The sequence below is a fragment of the Dendrobates tinctorius genome, unplaced genomic scaffold, assembly GCF_039654945.1.
Source record: "Dendrobates tinctorius isolate UK_male_01 unplaced genomic scaffold, ASM3965494v1 ptg000097l, whole genome shotgun sequence".
Classification (NCBI taxonomy): Eukaryota; Metazoa; Chordata; class Amphibia; order Anura; family Dendrobatidae; genus Dendrobates; species Dendrobates tinctorius.
The window spans coordinates 21,005,941-21,031,453 of NW_027361765.1; positions in this window are offsets into that span (position 1 = coordinate 21,005,941).

The window sequence follows — 25,513 nt, forward strand, 5'->3', positions numbered from 1 at the left end:
CTCCTCTCTTCTTCTCGTCCGACTACATGCACTACCGACCCCATTCCCTCACATCTCCTCCAGTCTCTCTCTCCAGTCGTCGCAACCCACCTAACTACAATCTTTAATCTCTCCCTCTCCTTGGGCATTTTCCCATCCTCCTTCAAACACGCCATCGTTACTCCATTACTAAAGAAACCTGCTCTCGACCCATCCTGCACAAACAACTACAGACCAGTCTCCAATCTCCCCTTCATCTCTAAACTTTTGGAACGCCTAGTTTACTCCCGCCTTACCCATTACCTCTCCATTCACTCCCTTCTAGACCCTTCACAGTCCGGCTTCCGCCCCCTACATTCGACTGAAACTGCACTCATCAAAGTGACCAATGACCTTCTGACAGCAAAACGTAACGGTGACCACTCTCTGCTCATTCTTCTTGACCTATCTGCAGCTTTCGATACTGTTGACCACCATCTCCTACTCTCTAGGCTCCAGTCACTAGGCATTAAGGACACTGCACTCTCCTGGTTCTCTTCCTATCTCTCTGTCCGCTCCTTCAGTGTTTTGTTCTCTGGCTCCACATCATCTCCTCTTCCTCTTGCTGTCGGGGTACCTCAGGGCTCAGTCCTTGGCCCCCTTCTTTTCTCTCTCTACACGGCCCCAATTGGACAGACCATCAGCAGATTTGGCTTTCAGTACCATCTTTATGCTGATGACACACAACTATACACGTCTTCCCCCGACCTTACCCCCGCTGTACTACAGAACGCCAGTGACTGTCTGTCCGCAGTCTCCAATATCATGTCCGCTCTCTATCTGAAACTCAACCTCTCCAAAACTGAACTTCTTCTGCTCCCGCCATCTACTAACCTCCCTAAATCTGACATTTCCCTCTCCGTGGGTGGTACCACAATAACACCCCGGCAGCAGGCGCGCTGTCTGGGTGTTATGTTTGACACCAATCTCTCCTTCACATCTCATATACAATCCTTTGCCCGTTCTTGCCGCTTACACCTAAAGAACATCTCTAGAATCCGCCCTTTTCTCACTATGGAAACAACAAAAACCCTCACTGTTGCATTGATCCACTCTCGCCTGGATTACTGCAACGCTCTTTTAATTGGCCTCCCCGTCACTCGACTATCCCCTCTCCAGTCCATACTTAATGCAGCGGCCAGGATCGTCCATCTGGGTAATCGGTACTCGGACGCGTCCGCTCTTCGCCAGTCCTTACATTGGCTGCCCATTCATTATAGGATCCAATTCAAAGTACTTGTTCTCACCCACAAAGCTCTCCACAGTGCGGCACCCCCTTACATCTCTTCTCTCATTTCTGTCTATCGGCCTAGCCGATCGCTGCGCTCTGCAAACGACTTTCGACTAACCTCTGCACTAATCCGTACCTCCCACTACCGACTCCAAGACTTCTCCCGTGCTGCTCCTATCCTCTGGAATGCTCTACCCCAAGAAATCAGGACTATCCACAATTTGCATAGTTTTAGGCGCTCCCTCAAAACACACCTGTTCAGAGCGGCCTATCACATTCACTAATCAAAGTCATTCTCTGTGTAAGTGTGCGTGTGTAGCCCATTCACTATCTCCATCCATCCTTCACTCCCGCAAGATGGCTGGACCTTCATTGTAAATACACCATTGTAAATACACACCTGTACTCTGTATCTCCCTCACCTCATTGTAGATTGTAAGCTCTCACAAGCAGGGTCGTCTTATTTCGTCTTATTTTGCTTTAATTATTGTATTGTTAGCGTTGTTACTTATGACTTGTGTTTTGAAACTGTTAAACTGTAAAGCGCTGCGGAATATGTTGGCGCTATATAAATAAAGATTATTATTTATTATTATTATTATTTTGCTGGTGCCATTTGCTCAGTGTCCCAGTGCAGAGAGGTCGCTCCTGCGCTAAAGCTTGTGCTGCTGAAAGTGAACATTTCCTGTGTGAAATCTACATTCCAACATTGAAGTAAAAACTGTGTGGCAGTCTCAGGAAGCCCCATTTGCTTCTCCAAATCGTTTGAGCTAAAACTCTGTTTCAGTGCTAAATCAAAAGTCCAGATTTTCATTTAAAAATTGTTAGGCCAAATGAAGTGTTGCAGCCTGGAGGGCCAATTAGCTACTCCAAATTGTTTGTGCTAACACTGTGTTTCAGTGGCAAATCGGAAGGCCAAATTTCAAGGAAAAATCTTTAGGCCTACTATAATAATGCAGTCACGGCGCCCAATTAGCTACTCCAAATCATTTGTGCTAAAACTGTGTTTCATTGGCAAATCAGAAGACCAGTTTTCCACTTAAAAATTGTCAGGCCTAATATAGTGGTGCAGCGACTAGGTGCAATTAGCTACTCCAAATCGTTTGAGCTAAAACTGGATTTCAGTGGCAAATCAGAAGGCCAGATTTCCACTTAAAAATCGTTGGGTTGAGATGCACATTCGGGCTAAAGCACATTCATCTCTGGGACACAGAAGCTGTCTCCTTCCTGAGCGGTATGATGGTTCCCATCTTCTTGGTACTTGCGTATAATTGTTTGTACAGATGAACAAGGCATTTTCAGGTATCTTGAAATTGTCAAAACAAAACAAGAGAAATCCAACTCAATGAATTTGTGAACAAACTTCTTTCATTATCCACTAAAAAGTGCTCAGCAGAGTATAAAACAACATCAGTCTTGACAGATACATGATATGTGACATCGAGGCATTTCATTTTTAAATTGTACCAAAGGATGAGTCAGACTTGTGCAAGTCCACAATACTCTTCCTGATATCTTGGCTGATTTCTTGATACTTTCCCATGATACTACACAAAGAAGCAATGTGGTTGAGGTGTGTATAAAAATACATCCACAGGTGTGTCTCTAATTAACTCAGATGTTGCCAAAAAAGAAGCTTCCAAACTCATGACATCATCATATGGGCAGACTAGAATTGTTTTAAAGCATAGTAATCTTAGTGTATGTAAACTTTTGACTTTGCAGTAAGTAATAAAAATGCCTTAAATCATTCTCTCTCTCATTACTTTGGCATTAGGCAAATAATATTTATGGTAATCCAAGTTGACCTAAATGTCTTATTCTGATTTCATGTCAGATATTGAGAATAACATGCATATGTGACTTTTTATATACTATATGTAAACGGCTGGTTTCAACTAATATATATATATATATACACATACACTGTATATACACACACATATAAGACATTGGATCACAGATATGAAGGCATAATTTTATTTAGCTTTGTATGACCTGTGTACCCATATAGACTTTTTTAGGAGGGTTGATCATGCTGACAAATTACCCTTACAAATTCCTCTCCATTCTCAGGAATGGAAATATTTTTAATTCTATAGTTTAATACCCATTACCTAGGTTATCAGCCACCTTTGCAGTCTCTAAATGTTGACTGGTCTCCTAAGTAAGGATTGTTTGCTTGTATTATCTTTGCTATAGATCTTGAAAGCGCTGCTCTGAAGATGACCAGATCACCGGATTTGACCTGCTTCAGTCCCACTGGACTCCTTCAATGCTGCAGAGGCAAAGCTTCCTCTGCAATGGAGAGAGTGCAATTCAGACCAGGCGCTCAAACATGCTTCTCGCCCAAACCGTAAATATTCAAAAGCGCACTGTCCACAGTAAGTTGGAAGTCGGGAGGGGAAGGGTAAAGTCTTGTAGTCAGATCCTTTAAAATTATTTTATATCTCTTTGAAGATATTTCATGATACCCTTCTCTTAGAGGTATAGCATAATCACTTGAAACAGAACAGATCCAAATCTTCATTTGATATAAGGCCCAGTCTTCAATGTCTGTCCCTGTTTTTAATCCTTCACCTACACAGGCTTTCGTAGTCACTGAACTTGGAATCGCAAACTGGGCATTCAAGAAATGTGTTTTTGGAAAAGACAACAAAGAAAGAAACAATTCTGACTAATGGCTGTTGTGTCCCTGCTACTTATCAGTGACAAAATATCCATAAGACATAGTCAAACTGAATATATCCCAGCTGTCTTTTTGAACATTGCTAACATGTGCCTGCATTATTATACTATAATTGTACTAACACTGTAATCAACTTCTGTGTGCAGAACAGATACCATGCATTCTAATGAACACAAGGCCCAGCACAGTTTTGCCTGCCCTGTAGAGTAAATCTCTGAAAACCAGAGCTCAGTTATTTGATTTCAGTGTCTTTCTGCAGAAATCCCAAGTGGTGTATTCAGAGCTATGAGCTATGTGCATGAAATGTATTGTGACTATTAATTGCCATGCTTGGCAATCTAATTGTTCCCCATAGAAGAGTGTGGTTTATATTTTACATGATGATTCTTTTAAAAGAAATGTTCACATTATATTAAGTATATTTTATAGAACACACAAATTATAATGATTTTGTAAAATAATTTTATAAATTCTACCTCAGAGTATGTGCACAAGTTCATGATTCGCAGCATGTTTGCATGCTCTTGATGCATTGTTGTTCCATCCATAAAATGGATGATAAACTGTGCAAAAGCTACAAAAACATTAAATCAAACAAAACAAAAAAAGAAAACGGTCCAATAAAATATAAAAATGTAAATGTTTGATTAAATATTGCAAATAAAGGAACAGGTCTGAATGGGGAGGAAGAAGTGCATATGTACAATAAATAATGCAGGGACACAATGTGCAAGTTGAAGTTCATATAGTATATAAGTTATATTTGGCAGTCAGCCAACAGTTTAAAGTACATAGAGTAAAGACCTATTGTCTTTACTGATATTCACAATGATATGCTGGTCACAAACATAGAGGCATGCACAGTAAATACTGAGACATTAAACCTGTGAGAAAGATAACAATATTTCTAAGTTCCGGACTGTCGTTGCACAGGCGAGTGCCATGGGAAGGTGGATTACAGCGATCGAGGGGGGCTCATGATACCAGACAAAATGTTACTAAAGGTGCAGGAGCCAAGAAACAAATGAAGGAGGACGAGGAGGAAGAGGAAATGGGAGTGTAACAGTCAGGAGATAAGTAGGATAATGATCCCCTCTCTTTTGTCTGTGATTGGAGGGAGAGGACAGAGGAAGCAAACTTGAGTGTTATCCCACCATCAACACACTATGGACTTGGTCCTTATGGAAGCACACAACGTTAGTGCCTTCTTGCTGCGCTATGTGCAACATGATGCCCGTATTGTTAGAGTCAGAAATAGTGCTGACTACTGGGTTGATGCTCGGTGTAAGAGTTAATTTTGCCAGAAGCTTCCCCCTCTGACAAGGGATGCGCGCATGCCGGAATGTCGAAACACGGTTGTAGACATTCTTAAGAGTGGTCTCCTTAAGACAGCTGTGAAGCACAGTGTGCATCACTGTTATAGACTTCCAACCCCAGGAACGTCAAGTCAACAATGCAAAAACATTAGCAGCAGCAGTGTGTCAGAAGCAATTTCTGTTAGCTTTTTCACACATTTTTTAGACCAGCCAGTGCACCAGCAGAACAGAGTACAAGTCTGACACGTTGTGAAGGACTGGAGAGGATGGTGCAGGAGTATCTCAAGCTCAATATTAATGCCATCAGGGAGAATTTGAACCCTTTTGCATTTTGGTTTTCAAAAATGGAAATGTGGCCAGAGCTCACCCATCACTCCTTGGAGGTTTTGTTATATCCGGCAGCCAGCGTTCTCTGAAAACATGTCTTCAGTGCTGCTGATAGTGTCATGACGGATAAACACATCTGGATGTCCAATTTAAATGTAATCCGTCTAACTTTCATTAAGATGAACTAAACATGGATCTCTAATGAATTTTGCACCCCAGTGGGAAGACTAGGCTGTGGTTTAGTTTTTATTGTGATGCACTGATCTTGTGTTATTGCAGTATATGACACCTTTGTTGTGGCTTCTCTGTCTGCTATAGCTACTTCTGCTGATGTTACAAATAATTTTTTTTTAAATTTGGAGACTCCATGTTGGGTCTCCATTTGGTGGGTTGCCTGTAGTGGTAGGGGTGTTAGAGGCATATTATACTGTTTCTACTCTGGGGAAATTGATGCCACTTTAGTGGTGTGTGGCAATTATTTTTTGAAATGTTTGGACTCCAAGTTGAGTCTCCATCTGGTGGGTTGCCTGTAGTAGGTGCGTCAGAGGCCTATTATAAAGTTTCTACTCTGAGTAAATTGATGCCACTTTAGTGGTGTGTGACAATTATTTTTTAAAATCTGAAGACTCAAAGTTGGGTCTCCATCTGGTGGGTTGCCTGTGTAAGTAGGGCTCTCAGACAGGCAGTCAGGCCTGCAGTGACTTTCAGTCAACTACCTGTGTTACTTTCTTTACATTTTTCTACCATTAGCACTGTATTAAACTGATGTTTGTGCCATCTGAAAGTGGCTACAACCCCAAAAAATTGGAGGTGTTGCATGAGGTAGTAGGTCTCCCAGCTAAGAAGGCTCACACCGCTCCCTCAACCACCAGATCCTCATTAACCACTTAACCCCCAAGGGTGGTTTGCACGTTCATGACCGGGCCAATTTTTTCAATTCTGACCACTGTCCCTTTATGAGGTAATAACTCTGAAACGCTTCCATGGATCCTGGTGATTCTGGCAATGTTTTCTCGTAACATATTGTACTTCAAGGTAGTGGTAAAATTTCATTCAAATAACTTGTGTTTATTTGTGAAAAAAATGGAAATTTGGTGAAATTTTTGAAAATTTCGCAATTTTCCAACTTTGAATTTTTATGCCCTTAAATAACAGAGATACGGCACACAAAACACTTAATAAGTAACATTTCCCACATGTTTACTTTATATCAGGACAATTTTGGAACCAAAATTTTTTTTGCGAGGAAGTTATAAGGGTTAAAAGTTGACCAGCGATTTCTCATTTTTGCAACACCATTTTATTTTTATGGACCACATCACATTTGAAGCCACTTTGAGGGGTCTATATGATAGAAAATACCCAAAAGTGACACCATTCTAAAAACTGCACCCCTTAGGGTGCTCAAAACCACATTCAAGAAGTTTATTAACCCTTCAGGTGCTTCACAGGAATTTTTTGAATATTTAAAAAAAATGAACATTTAACTTTTTTTCACAAAAACAATACTTCAGGTTCAATTTTTTTTATTTTACCAAGGGTAGCAGGAGAAATTGGACTACAAAAATTATTGTGCAACTTGTCCTGAGTACGCTGATACCTGATATGTGGGGGGGAACCACTGTTTCGGCGCATGGCAGAGCTCAGAAGGGAAGGAGCGCCGTTTGACTTTTTCAATGCAAAATTGGCTGGAATTCAGATCGGACGCCATGTCACGTTTTGGAGAGCCCCTGATGTACCTAAACAGTGGAAGCCCCCCAAAAGTGACCCCATTTTGGAAACTAGACTCCCCAAGGAACTTATATAGATATGTGGTGAGAACTTTGAACCCACAAGGGCTTCACAGAAGTTTAAAACGTACAGCGGTACAATTAAAAAATCATATTTTTTACGCAAAAATGATCTTTTCACCCCCGATTTTTACTTTACCAAGGGTAACAGGACCCTAAAAGTTATTGTGCCATTTGTCCTGAGTACGCTGATACCCCATATGTGGGTGTACATGACTATTTGGGCACATGGCAGAGCTCAGAAGGGAAGCAGCGCCATTTGACTTTTTTGGCTGGAATTGAGATCGGACAACATGTCACGTTTGGAAAACCCCTGATGTACCAAAACAGTAGAAACCCCCCACAAATGACACCATTTTGGAAACTAGACCCCCCAAGGAACTTATCTAGATGTGTGGTGAGAACTTTGAACCCCCAAGGGCTTCACAGAGGTTTATAACGTACATCCGTACAATTAAAAAAATCATATTTTTCCACAAAAATGATCTTTTCACCCTCAATTCTTATTTTTCCAAGAGTAATAGGAACCCAAAAGTTGTTGTCCAATTTGTCCTGAGTATGCTGATACCCCATATGTGGGAAAAAACTACTGTATGGGCACACGTTGGGGCTCAGAAGGGAAGTAGTGATGTTTTGGAATGCAGACTTTGATGGAATGGTCAGAGTGTGTCATGTGCGTTTGGAGAGCCTCTGATGAGCCTAAACTATTGAAACTCCCCACAAGTGACCCCATTTTGGAAACTAGACCCCCCACGGAACTTATCTAGATATGTGGTGAGCACTTTGAACCCCCCAGTGCTCCACAGAAGTTTATATCGCCTGGGCATGAAAATCATATTTTTTTTTCCACAAAAATGATATTTTTGCCCCCAATTTTTTATTTTCCTAAGGGTAGCAGGAGAAAATGGACCCCAAAATTTGTTTTGCAATTTGTCCTGAGTAGGCTGATATCCCACATGTGGGGGTAAAACACTGTTTGGGTGCATGGCAGAGCTTGGAAGGGAAGGAGCACCAATTGACTTTTTCAACGCAGAATTGGCTGGAATTGAGATCAGACGCCATGTTGCGTTTGGAGAGCACCTGAAGTGCCCAATCAGTGGAAACCCCCCAATTCTAACTCCAACCCTAACCCCAACACACCCGTAACCCTAATTTCAGCCCTAACTCTAGCCCTAACCCTAGCCCTAACCCTAATGGGAAAATGGAAATAAATAATTTTTTTAATTTTATTATTTTTCCCTAACTAAGGGGGTGATAACAGGGGGGTTGATTTACTATTTATGGCGGTTTTTATGTTTGGCAGCTGTCACACGCTAAAAGATGCTTTTTATTGTAAAAATAGTTTTTGCATCACCACATATTGAGAGCTATAATTGTTCCGTATTTTGATCCACCGAGTCATGTGAGGTCTTATTTTTTGCGGGATGAGTTAATGTTTTTATTTGTACCATTTTCGGGCACGTGACATCTTTTGATCGCTTTTTATTCCGGTTTTTGGGACGCAGAATGAACAAAAACCAGCGTTCTATGAATTTCTTTTGGGGGGTGCGTTTACACCGTTCCACATGCGGTAAAATTGATAAGGCGGTTTTATTCTTCGGGTCAGTACGGTTACAGCGATACCTCATTTATGTCTTTTTTATGTTTTGGCGCTTTTATGCAATGAAAACAATTTTATATAGAAAATAATTATTTTTGCATTGCTTTATTCTGCGAGCTATAACATTTTTCTTTTTTCGCTGATGATGCTGTTTGGTGGCTCGTTTTTTGCGGGACAAGATGACGTTTTCAGCGGTACCATGGATATTTATATGCGTCTTTCTTGATCGCGCGTTATTTCACTTTTTGTTCAGCGGTATGATAATAAATCATAATTTTTTGCTTCATCTTTTATTTTTATTTTTTAAGGGGTTGGCTAAAGGGGTTAACTAATGTGACAGTTTTATAGGGCGGGTTGTTACGGATGCAGTGATATCAAATATGTGTACTTTTATTGATTTTTTTTTTATTTCCAAGAAATGAATTTATTAGGGAATATATATATTTTTTTAATTTATTTAGCGATTTTTTAAAAATTATTTTTACACTTTTTTTTTTTAACTTTATTACATTGTCCCAGGGGGGACATCATTGTCATGTGGCAGATCGCTGATCTGTCACATCACAGATCGCTGTGACAGATCAGCGATCTGTCACAGGCATAGAAGCAGACTTCCTCATGCCTGCGCTTTGCAGGCACTGAGGAAGCCAGCTCCCTGCAGGCCCCCGAAGGTCCCCGTCGCCATCTTGGATCCGGGGACCTGCAGGGAAGGAGACCCTCGCAGAAGCACTGCACATTGCGCTGCTGTGGGGGGCTCAGGGAAGCACGGAGGGAGACAAAGGTTATACTTTGGGTCAATTGATTAGTCAACAACCTGTGTTACTTTCCTTACATTTTTTTACCAATAGTAGTGTATGAAACTGATGTTTGTGCTATCTGAGTGTGGCTGGAATAATAAAAAAATTGAAGGTATTGCATGAGGTATCAGGTCTCCCAAATAAGAGGGCTTACATTTTTACATTGCTACCTTAACTACCAGGTCCTCATTGAAACTTTAATTTCTAACTGTAAATGCTGGCTCAGACCCTGTCTCATGTATGGCTCATGCCTGACTGCTGTGCTATTATAACATTTCTACTGTGGGTCAATTGATGCTACTTTTCAGGGTGTCTGCCCCTAATTTTAGCTTTTTGGGCAGATTTTTGCCCCCCAAAGGTGTCTTTGTGTTTTATGTTGCCTCCCATTGAATTCAATACAGTTAGGATCCGTTTGACTATCTGTTTGGCGAACATCGGTCCGTTTGGTGATTCCAAATCAGACCAAACCTTGAAAAGTTCACTCATCTCTACTCTGAACTTCTTCGTGAGATAAATTGATTATTGTCAGACAGGTGAGGACAATGTTTTTTTGTTATTTTCATTTTTACAGTAATAAATAAGAAAATGAGGGTGGGATGTGTTTATTTCAATTAAAGGATTTTATTCTTGCTGTGGTTTTTTAGAATATGACTATGGGGTTAGTAATGGAGGTGTCTTTCAGAATCCTCTCTATCACTAACCCCTGGGCTTGATGTCATCTGACAATACAAAGCTGACACCAACCCCAACCCTACTACCCCACTTTCCATTTCATCAGGGCAAGTGAAAAGAGTGAGGCTAAATGCCAAATTTAGTGCATCTTTTGGATGCGCCATTTCTGGGTCTGCTGATGGGTTGTTGGTAGCCTGGGAGGGGGGGGGCAATATCCCTGGTTTCTTCCCAGGCTATTAATATCAACCCACAGCTGTCTGTTTAGCATCTGCTGGTTAGGATTTATAGGGGTACCCTATGTCATTTATTTTCTGGGGTTCCCCCTAAACTAACTAGTAGCTAAGCAAACAGCCTTGAGCTGTTATTAATAACCTGAGAGTCTTTTGAGATATTGTCACCTTTCCCAGATTAGTAACATAAGACCCCAGCCATGGTCTTTCCCTCTGCTGACAATCAAAATGAAGCAGGAGGCTACACCAATTTTATAAATTAATTCTTTATTTTACATACGATGTACAGAGTGGGTGCTGAATGCAACTCCCATAATTGTCACCTGGTCATGCTGATCTCAAAGAGACCAGGCGACAATGATAAGAGCTGTCTTCAGCACTCAGCACCTGGGAACAGCATGAACTGTACGGCTTTTTCTCAGGCGCCAGTACATGTCACAATAATTACACACCAATAACATCAGTGTGCATGTGTGCAGCATGCATTTTGACCGTGGTGCGCATAAAAAACTGACATGTAGGAAGTTTTTTCGCACCTACACACAGCACCTGACATTTGTGCACCACCATTGAATACAATGCGTGTGTGTCCGTATTTGCAGTCCTTAGAAAATGAGCTGCATACGGTATAAGGGGCTGACACGCTTAGCTGCTTCTCCAGGTGGACACAGGAACACTTTGACAGTGAAACACTTGTTGGTTTATTAAAGTCAGCATAGACCAAGGCAGGGTTCAGAAAAACAAAAACAGAGCCTTCTTGGCTTAATGGAAAACAAAACATGGTATAACAGAGTCCTTTCTCTGGAACACCCCACTGACTCTCATGGCCAGATATTTAACACCCATGATGGTCACGTGACCTTGATCTCACATAGGTCCTGGCAGGACTCTGTATGTGGAGATAGGGTGAACCTCCGCCCATCTGCTCTATGAATGTCCACTAAAGCCAAACCATAATATAAGTTCCTAATTAACCCTCTCTGTACTTAGTGTGCTGGAGGAAAAAAATCACTCTGGTTTTACACCACTGGCTGCAGTATGCGCAGTGACACTTTTCTCCCTTCACATACTATGCCAGTTTGGGTATGTCTCCACGTTCCGGATTGGCAGCCCTTTGAACGCAGCACATGCCCTCTCTGTCCAAAGCGCTGGCCCCTTTTGTAGTCACGGTGATTTATTGAACACATGCGGAATCACCACATCCTATACAAAGAACAGTCCTTTTTATCTTGCGGAGACATGTGGTCTATAAAGATGCGCTGCATGTGCATATGCGCCGGTTCGCCACCTGCGTCTTTGTATGCATAGTGGAGATGGGATTTCATAAAATCCCCTCCACTATGTTGTAACATCTGGACGCTGCAGATTGGATGCTGCGGCTATACACAGCATCCAATCCGCAGCAAATACAACACGTGGAAATGAACCCTAACTCTGTCATAACGGACGCAAAAAACATACTTGTGATAGGGGTCTAACAGATATGGGGGAGCTCCCCTCCACCCACGGTTGTTAAAGACATGTGATGGCTTATTCAATCAGCCAGGAAAGATGACTGTAAAGGTAGTAACATGACATATGACATAAATAAAGGTCATAAGTCATGAAAGTGTTAAGGGTCAATACTATATTGAAGTGTGCCTCACTAAACATTGGGAAGTAGATTTTTCTTACATTCTTACATATGTAAGAATATTAGCATGCTATATCCAGGCAGCGCAACAATGTATAGCTTGTACTGGACTATTGTATCTGAACTTATGGGGCTTTCATTCATGGATGACACAAATAATTTAATATTAATGCAATTGTGTATAATTAAAACATTTGATTTCAGTGGGAAATTTAGTATCAAATGTATCTAAAAAAGCAATGGATCAATAAAATGTATTTTTAACTGAAAACTTGATATTGTATTTGATATTTTTCTGCTTAATTAAAATTTTGCACAATAGAGAAATCTTGAAATGCATGCCTCCCTAATCTGAGAAGCATTAGATATTCCTACAGAGTAAGAGAACATTTCTTGCTAGTTTATAAAATTAATCAGCTGACTTTTAAATTAAAAATGTGCAAAGTCCAGATTTTTATAAAATAATTATAAATTCCACTTAATATCAGGTTATAGTACATCGGTGAACAAGCTGCGGTAGTGTCAGCACAGGAAAATGTTAGTTTTACACAAACAGCTTTTCATATCAATGGGAACAGATAAGCAAAGTATATTCAGTACATGAATACTCTTTGCTCACTATTTAGTAGAAGCACCTTTTTGAGCTAGCACAGCCATGAGTCTTCTTGGGAATGATACAACAAGCTTTTCAGACCTAGATTTTGGGGATCCTCTGCCATTCTTCCTTGCGGATCCTCTCCATTTCTGTCCGGTTGTATGGTCAACGTTGGTGGACAGCCATTTTCAGGTCTCTCCAGAGATGCTCAATTGCGTTTAGGTCAGGGCTCTGGCTGGGTCAGTCAAGGACACAGAGTTGTTCTGAAGCCACTCCTTTGTAATTTTATCTGTGTGCTTAGGGTTATTGTCTTGTTGAAAGGTGAACCTTTGGCCAAGTCTGAGGTCCAGAGCACTCTGGAAGAGGTTTTCATCCAGGATATCTCTGTGCTTGGCCGCATTCATGTTTCTTTCAATTGCAACCAGTCGTCCTGTCCCTGCAGCTGAAAAACACCCCCATAGCATGATGCTGCCAGCCACCATGTTTCACTGTTGGGATTGTATTGGGCAGGTGATGAGCAGAGCCTGGTTTTGTCCACACATACCACTTTGAATTATCACCAAAAAGTTCTATCTTCGCCTCATCAGACCAGAGAATCTTATTTCTCATTGTCTGGGAGTCCTTCATGTGCTTTTTAGCAAACGCTATGTGGGCTTTCATATGTCTTGCACTGAGGAGGGGCTTCCATCGGGTCACTCTGCCATAAAGACCGGACTGGTGGAGGGCTGTAGTGATAGTTGACTTTGTGGAACTTTCTCCCATTTCCCTACAGCATCTGTGGAGCTCATCCACAGTGATCTAGGGGTTCTTCTTAACCTCTCTCACAAGGCTCTTCTGCCACGATTCCTCAGTTTGGCTGGACGGTCAGGTCTAGGAAGACTTCTGGCGGTCCCAAACTTCTTCCATTTAAGGATTATGGAGGCCACTGTGCTCTTAGGAACCTTGAGTGCTGCAGAAATTCTTTTGAAACCTGGGCCAGATGTGTGCCTTGCCACATTTCTGTCTCCCAGCTCCTTGGCCAGTTCCTTCGATCTCATGATTCTCATTTGGTTTAACATGCACTGTGAACTGTGAGGTCTTATATAGACAGTTGTGTGTCTTTACAAATCAAGTCCTATCAGTTTAATTAAACATAGCTGGACTCCAATGAAGGAGTAGAACCATCTCAAGGAGGATCACAAGGAAATGGACAGCATGTGACTTAAATATGAGTGTCTGAGCAAATGAATACTTATGAACATGTGACATTTCAGTTTTTGTTAATACATTTGCAAAAATTTCTACATTTCTGTTGTTTTTTTCAGTCAAGATGGGATGCAGAGTGTACATTAACCCCTTAAGCCCCAAGGGTGGTTTGCACGTTCATGACCGGGCCAATTTTTACAATTCTGACCACTGTCCTTTTATGAGGTAATAACTCTGAAACGCTTCCATGGATCCCGGTGATTCTGACATTACTTTCTTGTGACATATTGTACTTCATGTTAGTGGTAACATTTCATTCAAATAACTTGCGTTTATTTGTGAAAAAAACAGAAATTTGGCGGAAATTTTGAAAATTTTGCAATTTTCCAACTTTGAATTTTTATGACCTTAAATCACAGAGCTACAGCACACAAAAAACTTGATAAGTAACATTTCCCACATGTTTACTTTACATCAGCACAATTTTGGAACCAAAATTTTTTTTGTTAGGAATTTATAAGGGTTAAAAACTGACCAGCGATTTCTCATTTTTGCAACACCATTTTATTTTTACGGACCACATCACATTTGAAGCCACTTTGCGAGGTCTATATGATAGAAAATACCCAAAAGTGACACTATTCTAAAAACTGCACCCCTTAAGGTGCTCAAAACCACATTCAAGAAGGTTATTAACCCTTTAGGTGCATCACAGGAATTTTTTGAATATTTAAAAAAAAGAACATTTAACTTTTTTTCACAAAAAAAATAATTCAGGTTCAATTTTTTTTAATTTTACCAAGGGTAACAGGAGAAATTGGACTGCAAAAGTTATTGTGCAATTTGTCCTGAGTACGCTGATATCTGGAGTTGAGCGAAACGGGTCGAAAAATTTCAAAAGTCGCCGACTTTTGGCAAAGTCGGGTTTCATGAAACGAAACCCGACCCTAGGATGAGGTCGGCCACGAGGTCGGCGACTTACGCGCCAAAGTCGCGTTTCAAAAGTTTGTTTTGCGCTCTTTTTCAGGAAATCAGGATCCACGGACACTGTGGGCAACGTGATGACATAGGCAGGGGTCACCACCATCTTTCAGAAGGGCATGCAAGTGATTGGCTTGCTTTGGTGGGAGTCACAGGGGGTATAAAAGGGCGTGCACGCCGACCACCATCTTACTTCTGCCGATCTCAGTATAGGGAGAGGTTGCTGCTGATTCTGTAGGGAGAGCATTAGGCAGGGAAGAAGACAAAAAAACTGCTTCTGCTGCTAGCGATTTGGCCTGCACAATACACCAGTCACTGTGTGTGCAGTGCAATGGGAGGCTATAGAGTGGTGTATCAGTGGTGTTGGTTGTTGGGCTGCCTTCTAAGGCTTCCTGACATTCCTGCATTGCTGTTTACCCACTGCTCCGCAAACTGCTTTTTTAAAAGCAATCCCAATTTTTTTTTTTGTCCTGAGAAGAAAAAAAAACTGCTTCTGCTGCTAGCAATTTGGCCTGTACAACACACCAGTCACTGTGTGTGCAGTGCAAGGGGAGGCTATATTGTGGTGTATCAGTGGTGTTGGTTGTTGGGCTGCCTTTTAAGGCTTCCTGACAGGCTGGCATTGCTGTTTACCCACTGCTCCGCAAACTGCTTTTTTAAAAGCAATCCAATCTCCCTTATCCTCTAGTCACTTTTGTCACAGCTGTGCCATCGAGCCTGTCACATAGCGCTCAGATATTCATTGGGCCTCACACAATCCAAAAGTGTCCAGTGTCCAAAAGTGTGTGCAGAGATTCAAAATCTCCCTTATCCTCTAGTCACTTTTGTCACAGCTGTGCCATCGAGCCTGTCACATAGCGCTCAGATATTCATTGGGCCTCACACAATCCAAAAGTGTCCAGTGTCCAAAAGTGTGTGCAGAGATTCAAAATCTCCCTTATCCTCTAGTCACTTTGGTCACAGCTGTGCCATCGAGCCTGTCACATAGCGCTCAGATATTCATTGGGCCTCACACAATCCAAAAGTGTCCAGTGTCCAAAAGTGTGTGCAGAGATTCAAAATATCCCTTATCCTCTAGTCACTTTGGTCACAGCTGTGCCATCGAGCCTGTCACATAGCGCTCAGATATTCATTGGGCCTCACACAATCCAAAAGTGTCCAGTGTCCAAAAGTGTGTGCAGAGATTCAAAATCTCCCTTATCCTCTAGTCACTTTGGTCACAGCTGTGCCATCGAGCCTGTCACATAGCGCTCAGATATTCATTGGGTCTCATACAATCCAAAAGTGTCCAGTGTCCAAAAGTGTGTGCAGAGATTCAAAATCTCCCTTATCCTCTAGTCACTTTGGTCACAGCTGTGCCATCGAGCCTGTCACATAGCGCTCAGATATTCATTGGGCCTCACACAATCCAAAAGTGTCCAGTGTCCAAAAGTGTGTGCAGAGATTCAAAATCTCCCTTATCCTCTAATCACTTTGGTCACAGCTGTGCCATCGAGCCTGTCACATAGCGCTCAGATATTCATTGGGCCTCACACAATCCAAAAGTGTCCAGTGTCCAAAAGTGTGTGCAGAGATTCAAAATCTCCCTTATCCTCTAATCACTTTGGTCACAGCTGTGCCATCGAGCCTGTCACATAGCGCTCAGATATTCATTGGGCCTCACACAATCCAAAAGTGTCCAGTGTCCAAAAGTGTGTCCAGAGATTCAAAATCTCCCTTATCCTCTAGTCACTTTGGTCACAGCTGTGCCATCGAGCCTGTCACATAGCGCTCAGATATTCATTGGGCCTCACACAATCCAAAAGTGTCCAGTGTCCACAAGTGTCTGCAGAAATTCAAAATCTCCCCTGTCCTCCCCTGACACCTTGTACCTTGTTTTACATTACTATATAGTTTGTTGGATTTTGTCTACATTTCTACCAAAAATGAGGAAGGCTGGTGGAAGAGGCCGTGGAATTGGGCGGGGGTTGGCAGCTGGTAATGATGGTGTTGGTGGTGGATCTGATGGTAGTGGCAAGAGCAAAATAGGACCGAATGCAGGAGGTGTTGAGCCTGCGTCATCGTCTGGCTACATAAGGCCTCGAACGCTTAGTTTTCTAGGAGTTGGCAAACCGCTTTTAAAGCCAGAGCATCAGGAAAAAGTTTTGTCTTACATTGCTGACTCAGCCTCCAGCTCTATCGCCTCCTCTTCTTCAGTTGTAAAAAGTAAAAGCACTGAGTCGTCATTGGAGGCTCATGTTCATGAACCACACCTTTCCTTGTGTCCTTCACCCCAACCAAGATTGAAGGATGATGCAGGCCATACTACTGATTACTCCATGGAGCTGTTTTCACATACCATGCCTGGATTATCAAGTGAAATGGTGAATTACCCAGGCCAAGATGAATCTGACATGGAGTGCACTGATGCACAGCCGCTGATGGATGATTCTGCTGGTACATTCACTCAGAGCACTACATTGTCCTCGCAGTGTACAGAGCCAGATTCTGACCCTGATGAGACTCAGGTGCCCCATCCCGCACACTATACCACCATACACGGTGACACAGAGGAAGGTGCACATGACATAGAAGAGGAGGTGATGGATGACCCAGTTGTTGACCCAGATTGGCATCCATTGGGGGAAGAGGGTGCCGCTTCCAATAGCTCAGATGAGGAGCATCCACAGCAGACATCGACATCGCAACAGCTGTTATCTGGCAGGCCCGGAGCACTCCAAAGACAGGTTCCAAACATCAAAAGAGTTGCTGGACAGCTTGTCCAGAGGGTCAAAAGATCACAGCGTGCTAGGCCGCAAAATGTCTGCCAAAGTAGGAAGAGTGCAGTGTGGCACTTTTTTGAACAAAATCCTCATGATCAGGCCAAGGTTATCTGTAAGAAGTGCGCAAAGACCTTTAGCCGAGGGAAAAATCTGAAAAATTTGAATACCAGTTGCATGCTTAGACATTTAACCAGCATGCACTTGCAAGCGTGGACACAACACCAAACCTCAAGTGCCACATGTGCAACTGATCACAACGAAGGTAGTCAGCAACGCTACATTGTTTCCCCCACTGTAAGCCCACCGGTTAGCACAGCAGCAAATGTTGAGGTGTCATTGCAAGGCCACAGCAGTCAGGGAATCCCACTGTTATATCAACGAAAGACTGATTCTAGGCCATCAGAAAGAACACCAACTCCATCACCATCATCAACCCTCTCTCAGTCCGCCCTGTCCACCGCTACTTCCACCATATGCAGCTCTCAAGTCCAGCTCACCCTCCCAGACACTATGAGTAGGTCAAGAAAGTACTCAGTCTCTCATCCGCGTACACTGGGTTTGAACGCCCACATTGCCAAACTAATCTCGTTTGAGATGATGCCCTTTCGGTTGGTGGAAAGCACAGCTTTCCGCGAACTCATGGCCTATGCAGTACCACGCTATGACCTACCCAGTCGCCACTTCTTCTCTCGCAAAGCCATCCCAGCCCTCCACCATCATGTGAAAGACCGCATTGTCCATGCACTCAAGCAGTCAGTGAGCGGAAAGGTGCACCTCACAACTGATGCATGGTCCAGTCGGCATGGCCAGGGCCGTTACGTGTCCATCACTGCGCACTGGGTTAATGTGATGGATGCAGGGTCCACAGGGGACAGCGGTGGTGGGACAGTGCTGCCTAGCCCACGGTATAGGAAACAGTTGGCTGTAGGCGTTCGACCCTCCTCCTCCTCCAGAAGCGAAAGCTCGTCCACAGAGCGCAGTCGTACGAGCACTCCATCTGCAGCTGCCACTGTTGCACACGATGTGTCCCCCTATCGAGCAGCTAGTGGAAAGCGTCAGCAGGCTGTGTTGCAGATGAGGTGTTTGGGCAACAGACACACCGCCGAGGTGCTGGCCGAGTACTTGAAGCGACAAACTGAGTCATGGCTGGGCAGTGTACATCTTGAGGCAGGCAAGGTAGTTAGTGATAACGGCCGTAATTTTGTGGCAGCCATAGCCCTTTCAAAACTCAGCCATATACCTTGCTTGGCTCACACCTTGAACCTGGTGGTGCAGTGCTTCCTCAAAAATTATCCGGAGTTAACAGCCCTGCTCCAGAAGGTGCGAAGACTGTGCGCGCACATCCGCCGGTCGCCTGTACACTCCGTTCGTATGCAGAAGCTGCAGAGATTGCTCCACCTTCCCAACCACCACCTCATTATCGACATTGCAACAAGGTGGAACTCCACCCTGCACATGGTGGAGCGGCTGTGCGAGCAGAGGCAGGCCATAATGCATTTGTGGGAGGATACACGGCCAGGCACTTTGAGAGCAGACATGGAGTTGACAGGTGTGCAGTGGTCGAAGCTGAAAGACCTCTGTAAAGTCCTTCAGTGTTTTGAGGAATGCATACGGCTGGTAAGCGCAGACGACGCCATCCTAAGCATGAGCATCCCACTTATGCGTCTGCTCATGCAAACTTTGACGCACCTTAAGGAGCAGGCGTCTGCAGCCAATGTTGATGAGGAGGAAGAGGAGGAGGGAATCCTTGATGACATTCAGCCATTGTCTGCTCAGGGACCTCTCCTGGACGAGGTGGAGGAAGAAGAGGAGGAGGAGGATGATGGGGATGATTACTTAGGGGAGGAGGATGCATCTCGTGGGGCAAGTGAAAATGTTGGCGTGGCAAGGTCTGGTACAGGGTTTGTGCGTGACTGGAGGGATGTGGATTTGCCAGAAAGTGCTCCTCCAACCAGCACTCGCAGTGCATCATTGACACCGGGAACATTGGCCCACATGTCAGATTATGCCTTGCAGATCCTAAAAAGGGACCCACGCATTGCCAAAATGATGAACGATGACGACTACTGGTTGGCCAGCATCCTGGATCCACGCTATAAAGGCAAATTACAAAACATCATGCCACAGGAGAACCATGACCGAATATTGGCTAATAAACAAGCAACTCTGGTAAATCGGTTGCTTGAGGCATTCCCAGCACACAGCAGCGGTGATGGTTCTCACACGAGCCGTACGGGCCGGGGGCAGCTTGGCAGAGGTGTTCGTGGTGCACACAGCAGAAGTGGCGTTGGAGACAGGGGTTTCATGACAATGTTGTGGACTGATTTTTCAAGTACCGCTCACACAACTGGTAATACTGCATCGATGGAAAGTGACAGGAGACAGCAGTTGTCAACTATGGTTACAAACTACTTTTCCTCCCATATCGATGTTCTCCCACACAGGTCATTCCCCTTTGACTATTGGGCCGCTAAACTGAACATCTGGCCTGAATTGGCACAATATGCCTTACAGGAGCTCGCTTGCCCAGCTGCAAGTGTGCTATCGGAAAGAGTCTTCAGTGCAGCTGGATCAATCCTGACAGAAAAAAGGACCCGTCTGTCAACCCAAAATGTGGATGATCTAACCTTCATTAAAATGATCCACGCATGGGTTTCCAAGGATTTTGTCCCACCTTCCTCTGATGACACATAGGGTGACAGAAAAATGGCTTGCTTTGGTCCACCTCTTCCTGGGACTTGACCTATTTCACCTTTTGCATCAGCTGAATGTCCAACATCAACATATGCCACTTTCTAAAACTCCCTAATTGTGCTGCCCCCCCCATGGCCGGGGTCACCACCTAGCGCACGACACCGTGCGAGTGCCGTTGCCCTGGACAGGTGGGTAGGCTGACTCTTGGGCGCGGGCACTGGTACAGGGTCCTTCATAGTGCAATCAAGTGTCTCTGACGGTGGTGGTGCACACCCGCCGTCAGACACACCGCCGTACTATGAGGGGCCCAGTGCCAGTACCGACGCCCACGAGTGGGCCCCCCTTGCTTGGGCAGGGCCCCAGCATTTGCAATCTTTACCTCTCCCTGCTCCTCCACTGTGTAGTCTGGGCCGTCAAATCCATACTGTGCCTGACACCGTCTGAGCCTGCCTCCTGATGTATAGACATATATTTTGAATGTGTACGCTATCCATACATGTTATCCGGGGATACGGTACCCTTTCTAACCTTTGTGCAATCATGTGCAATCCATACTGGGCCTAACACCGTCTGAGCCTGCCTCCTGAGACATATATTTTGAATGTGTACGCTATCCAAACATGTTATCCGGGGATACGGTACCCTTTCTAACCTTTGTGCAATCACGTGCAATCCATATTGGGCCTAACACCGTCTGAGCCTGCCTCCTGAGACATATATTTTGAATGTGTACGCTATCCATACATGTTATCCTGGGAAACGGTACCCTTTCTAACCTTTGTGCAATCACGTGCAATCCATACTGGGCCTAACACCGTCTGAGCCTGCCTCCTGAGACATATATTTTGAATGTGTACGCTATCCATACATGTTATCCGGGGATACGGTACCCTTTCTAACCTTTGTGCAATCACGTGCAATCCATACTGGGCCTAACACCGTCTGAGCCTGCCTCCTGAGACATATATTTTGAATGTGTACGCTATCCATACATGTTATCCGGGGATACGGTACCCTTTCTAACCTTTGTGCAGTCACGTGCAATCCATACTGGGCCTAACACCGTCTGAGCCTGCCTCCTGAGACATATATTTTGAATGTGTACGCTATCCATACATGTTATCCGGGGATACGGTACCCTTTCTAACCTTTGTGCAATCACGTGCAATCCATATTGGGCCTAACACCGTCTGAGCCTGCCTCCTGAGACATATATTTTGAATGTGTACGCTATCCATACATGTTATCCGGGGATACGGTACCCTTTCTAACCTTTGTGCAATCACGTGCAATCCATACTGGGCCTAACACCGTCTGAGCCTGCCTCCTGAGACATATATTTTGAATGTGTACGCTATCCATACATGTTATCCGGGGATACGGTACCCTTTCTAACCTTTGTGCAATCACGTGCAATCCATACTGGGCCTAACACCGTCTGAGCCTGCCTCCTGAGACATATATTTTGAATGTGTACTCTATCCATACATGTTATCCGGGGAAACGGTACCCTTTCTAACCTTTGTGCAATCATGTGCAATCCATACTGGGCCTAACACCGTCTGAGCCTGCCTCCTGAGACATATATTTTGAATGTGGTATCCATACATGTTATCCGGGGAAACGGTACCCTTTCTAACCTTTGTGCAATCACGTGCAATCCATACTGGGCCTAACACCGTCTGAGCCTGCCTCCTGAGACATATATTTTGAAAGTGTACGCTATCCATACATGTTATCCGGGGATACGGTACCCTTTCTAACCTTTGTGCAATCACATGCAATCCATACTGGGCCTAACACCGTCTGAGCCTGCCTCCTGAGACATATATTTTGAATGTGTACGCTATCCATACATGTTATCCGGGAATACGGTACCCTTTCTAACCTTTGTGCAATCACATGCAATCCATACTGGGCCTAACACCGTCTGAGCCTGCCTCCTGAGACATATATTTTGAATGTGTACGCTATCCATACATGTTATCCGGGGATACGGTACCCTTTCTAACCTTTGTGCAATCACGTGCAATCCATACTGGGCCTAACACCGTCTGAGCCTGCCTCCTGAGACATATATTTTGCATGTGTACGCTATCCATACATGTTATCCGGGGATACGGTACCCTTTCTATCCTTTGTGCAATCACGTGCAATCCATACTGGGCCTAACACCGTCTGAGCCTGCCTCCTGAGACAGATATTTTGAATGTGTACGCTATCCATACATGTTATCCGGGGATACGGTACCCTTTCTAACCTTTGTGCAATCACGTGCAATCCATACTGGGCCTAACACCGTCTGAGCCTGCCTCCTGAGACATATATTTTGAATGTGTACGCTATCCATACATGTTATCCGGTGATACGGTACCCTTTCTAACCTTTGTGCAATCACATGCAATCCGTACTGGGCCTAACACCGTCTGAGCCTGCCTCCTGAGACATATATTTTGAATGTGTACACTATCCATACATGTTATCCGGGGAAACGGTACCCTTTCTAACCTTTGTGCAATCACGTGCAATCCATACTGGGCCTAACACCGTCTGAGCCTGCCTCCTGATGTATAAACATATATTTTGAATGTGTACGCTATCCATACATGTTATCTGGGGATACGATACCCTTTCTCACCTTTGTGCAATCACGTGTAATCCATACTGGGCGTGAGAACGGCTGGCGAGCTGTTAAGCAAGCTACAGCACCTGTGGTTTGCACACGTAAGTTTTTCATTTTTTCAGGAATGACGGTTAGGCCTAATTCCGGAACTGCGGTTGACCTGCACTTACTGGGAAATCATTGTTCGCGGGTAATAATTGTAATCAGTGATCCCCATCACTAACGTTGTTCAGAGGGTTATCTGCACCTGTAAGCGACAAACGCTGGCCTTTTCAGTGTAGCGCACATGCAGCCACGGACATGTAAGGGCATGACACACCAGTTATTAGCCAATCTCATGTGCCAGAGCCTCACGTGTCCCTCTAGTAAGCCGGACTCGGACCGCGGGGCATGACGGAGTCTCGTTCGTTAACGGAATTAAGCTTGCAATGTGTGCATCTGTTCTGTAGCTGGCATGGTTGAGGTTTCCCAGGTGGAGTCGAATTTAACCGTAGGCTCCACTCCTGGTGGTGCCCTTCTGGACATTCCTTTAAGGTTCAGCTTTGCAACCATACTGCCCACGTAAAACAAACACTTTGCCTTCATGAACGCTGTTTGGAGGTCATGACTCGTGGGAATAACGCCGCCCAATCAGTTAACCTGCTAGAGAGATCCTTCGTTGCTCCCAAGCATGACATCACACTCCCTAGGAAGAAGGTAATGCCACTGTGGCGACCGTACTCCTGGGGGCGACACAAGTGCACTGATGCCCAGCCACTGCTCGATGAATCTGCTGGTACATTGACCCAGACCACTACATTCCCCTCGCACGCTACACGACCTGAATCTGACCCTGATGAAACTCAGGTTACCCTTCCCATATACAGTTCCATCTTACACGGTGACAAAGAGGAAGCTGCAGATGAAAGTGCAGGTTCGGCCCACCCGCCATCAGACACACCACCGTACTATCAGGGGCCCTGTGCCAGTGCTGTCGCCAACGAGTGGGCCCCCCCTGCTTGCCCAGGATCACAGCACTTGCAAAGTTGAAATATTGTGCAGTGAGATGGAAGATGGGGACGACGAGGAATCCAGACAAGTACAGGGATTCCCTAGTGAGGAGACTTATTTGATTGTTTTCAATGTTGGGACAGCAATTTTTGGGGAGCACTATACTCTGGAGAATGATAGATGGGGCCCACCATACACTGGAACATTCCAAAGGTGGACATCAGACACTGGAGCAGCATTTACAGGGCCCATTATACACTAGAGCATTAGAAATGGGGCCCATTATGTTTGGAGCATTATTTGGGCCCATAAGACAGTGGAGCTTCATCCATGGGGACCAACATATACTGTAGCATTATGTGGAGCTCATCATATACTGTTTCAAACATTATATGGGACCAATGATTCTGTATGGAGAAATAGATGGGCCTCGTCATGAGATGTAAAAAGTGAGGTATTTTTCATTGTACTATACCGCTATTTCTCTGCCGTATCGGAGCATGATGAGTTGTGGTATGTGTTAAAGGGGCGCTCTTTCGCCCAGGGCACATGAAAACCTGCAGCCAGCCCTCCCCCCCACAACTTTAGCCAAATAACCCCCATTTTTCAGTGCGTAACTTGTATTATGAAGTTAATTAAGGTTGACAAGCTTAAGTAAGAAGAATTGATGCTTTTGGCATTCAAATGGGCACTGTAGGTGTTTCCTGTCCTCCTCTCACTGCCGACTTTTATTCCCCATTGACTTACATTGGGTTTCGTGTTTCGGGACGACCCCGACTTTTCCCTATAATCGGACGATCTTGCTCGACCCGACTTTTGGAAAAGTCGGGTTTCACGAAACGCGACCCTAAAAAACCAAAAGTCGCTCAACTCTACTGATATCTGATATGTGGGGGGGAACCACTGTTTCGGCGCATGGCAGAGCTCAGAAGGGAAGGAGCGCCGTTTGACTTTTTCAATGCAAAATTGGCTGGAATTCAGATCGGACGCCATGTCGCGTTTGGAGAGCCCCTGATGTACCTAAACAGTGGAAACCCCCCACAAGTGACCCCATTTTGGAAACTAGACCCCCCAAGGAACTTATCTAGATATGTTGTGAGAACTTTGAACCCACAAGTGCTTCACAGAAGTTTATAACGTACAGCGGTACAATTAAAAAATCATATTTTTTCCACAAAAATGATCTTTTCACCCCCAATTTTTATTTTTCCAAGGGTAACAGGATGCTAAAAGTTATTGTGCAATTTGTCCTGAGTACGCTGATACCCCACATGTGGGGTAAACCACTATTTGGGCGCATGGCTCGGAAGGGAAGCAGCGCCATTTGACGTTTTTGGCTAGAATTGAGATCGGACACCATGTCACGATTGGAAAACCCCT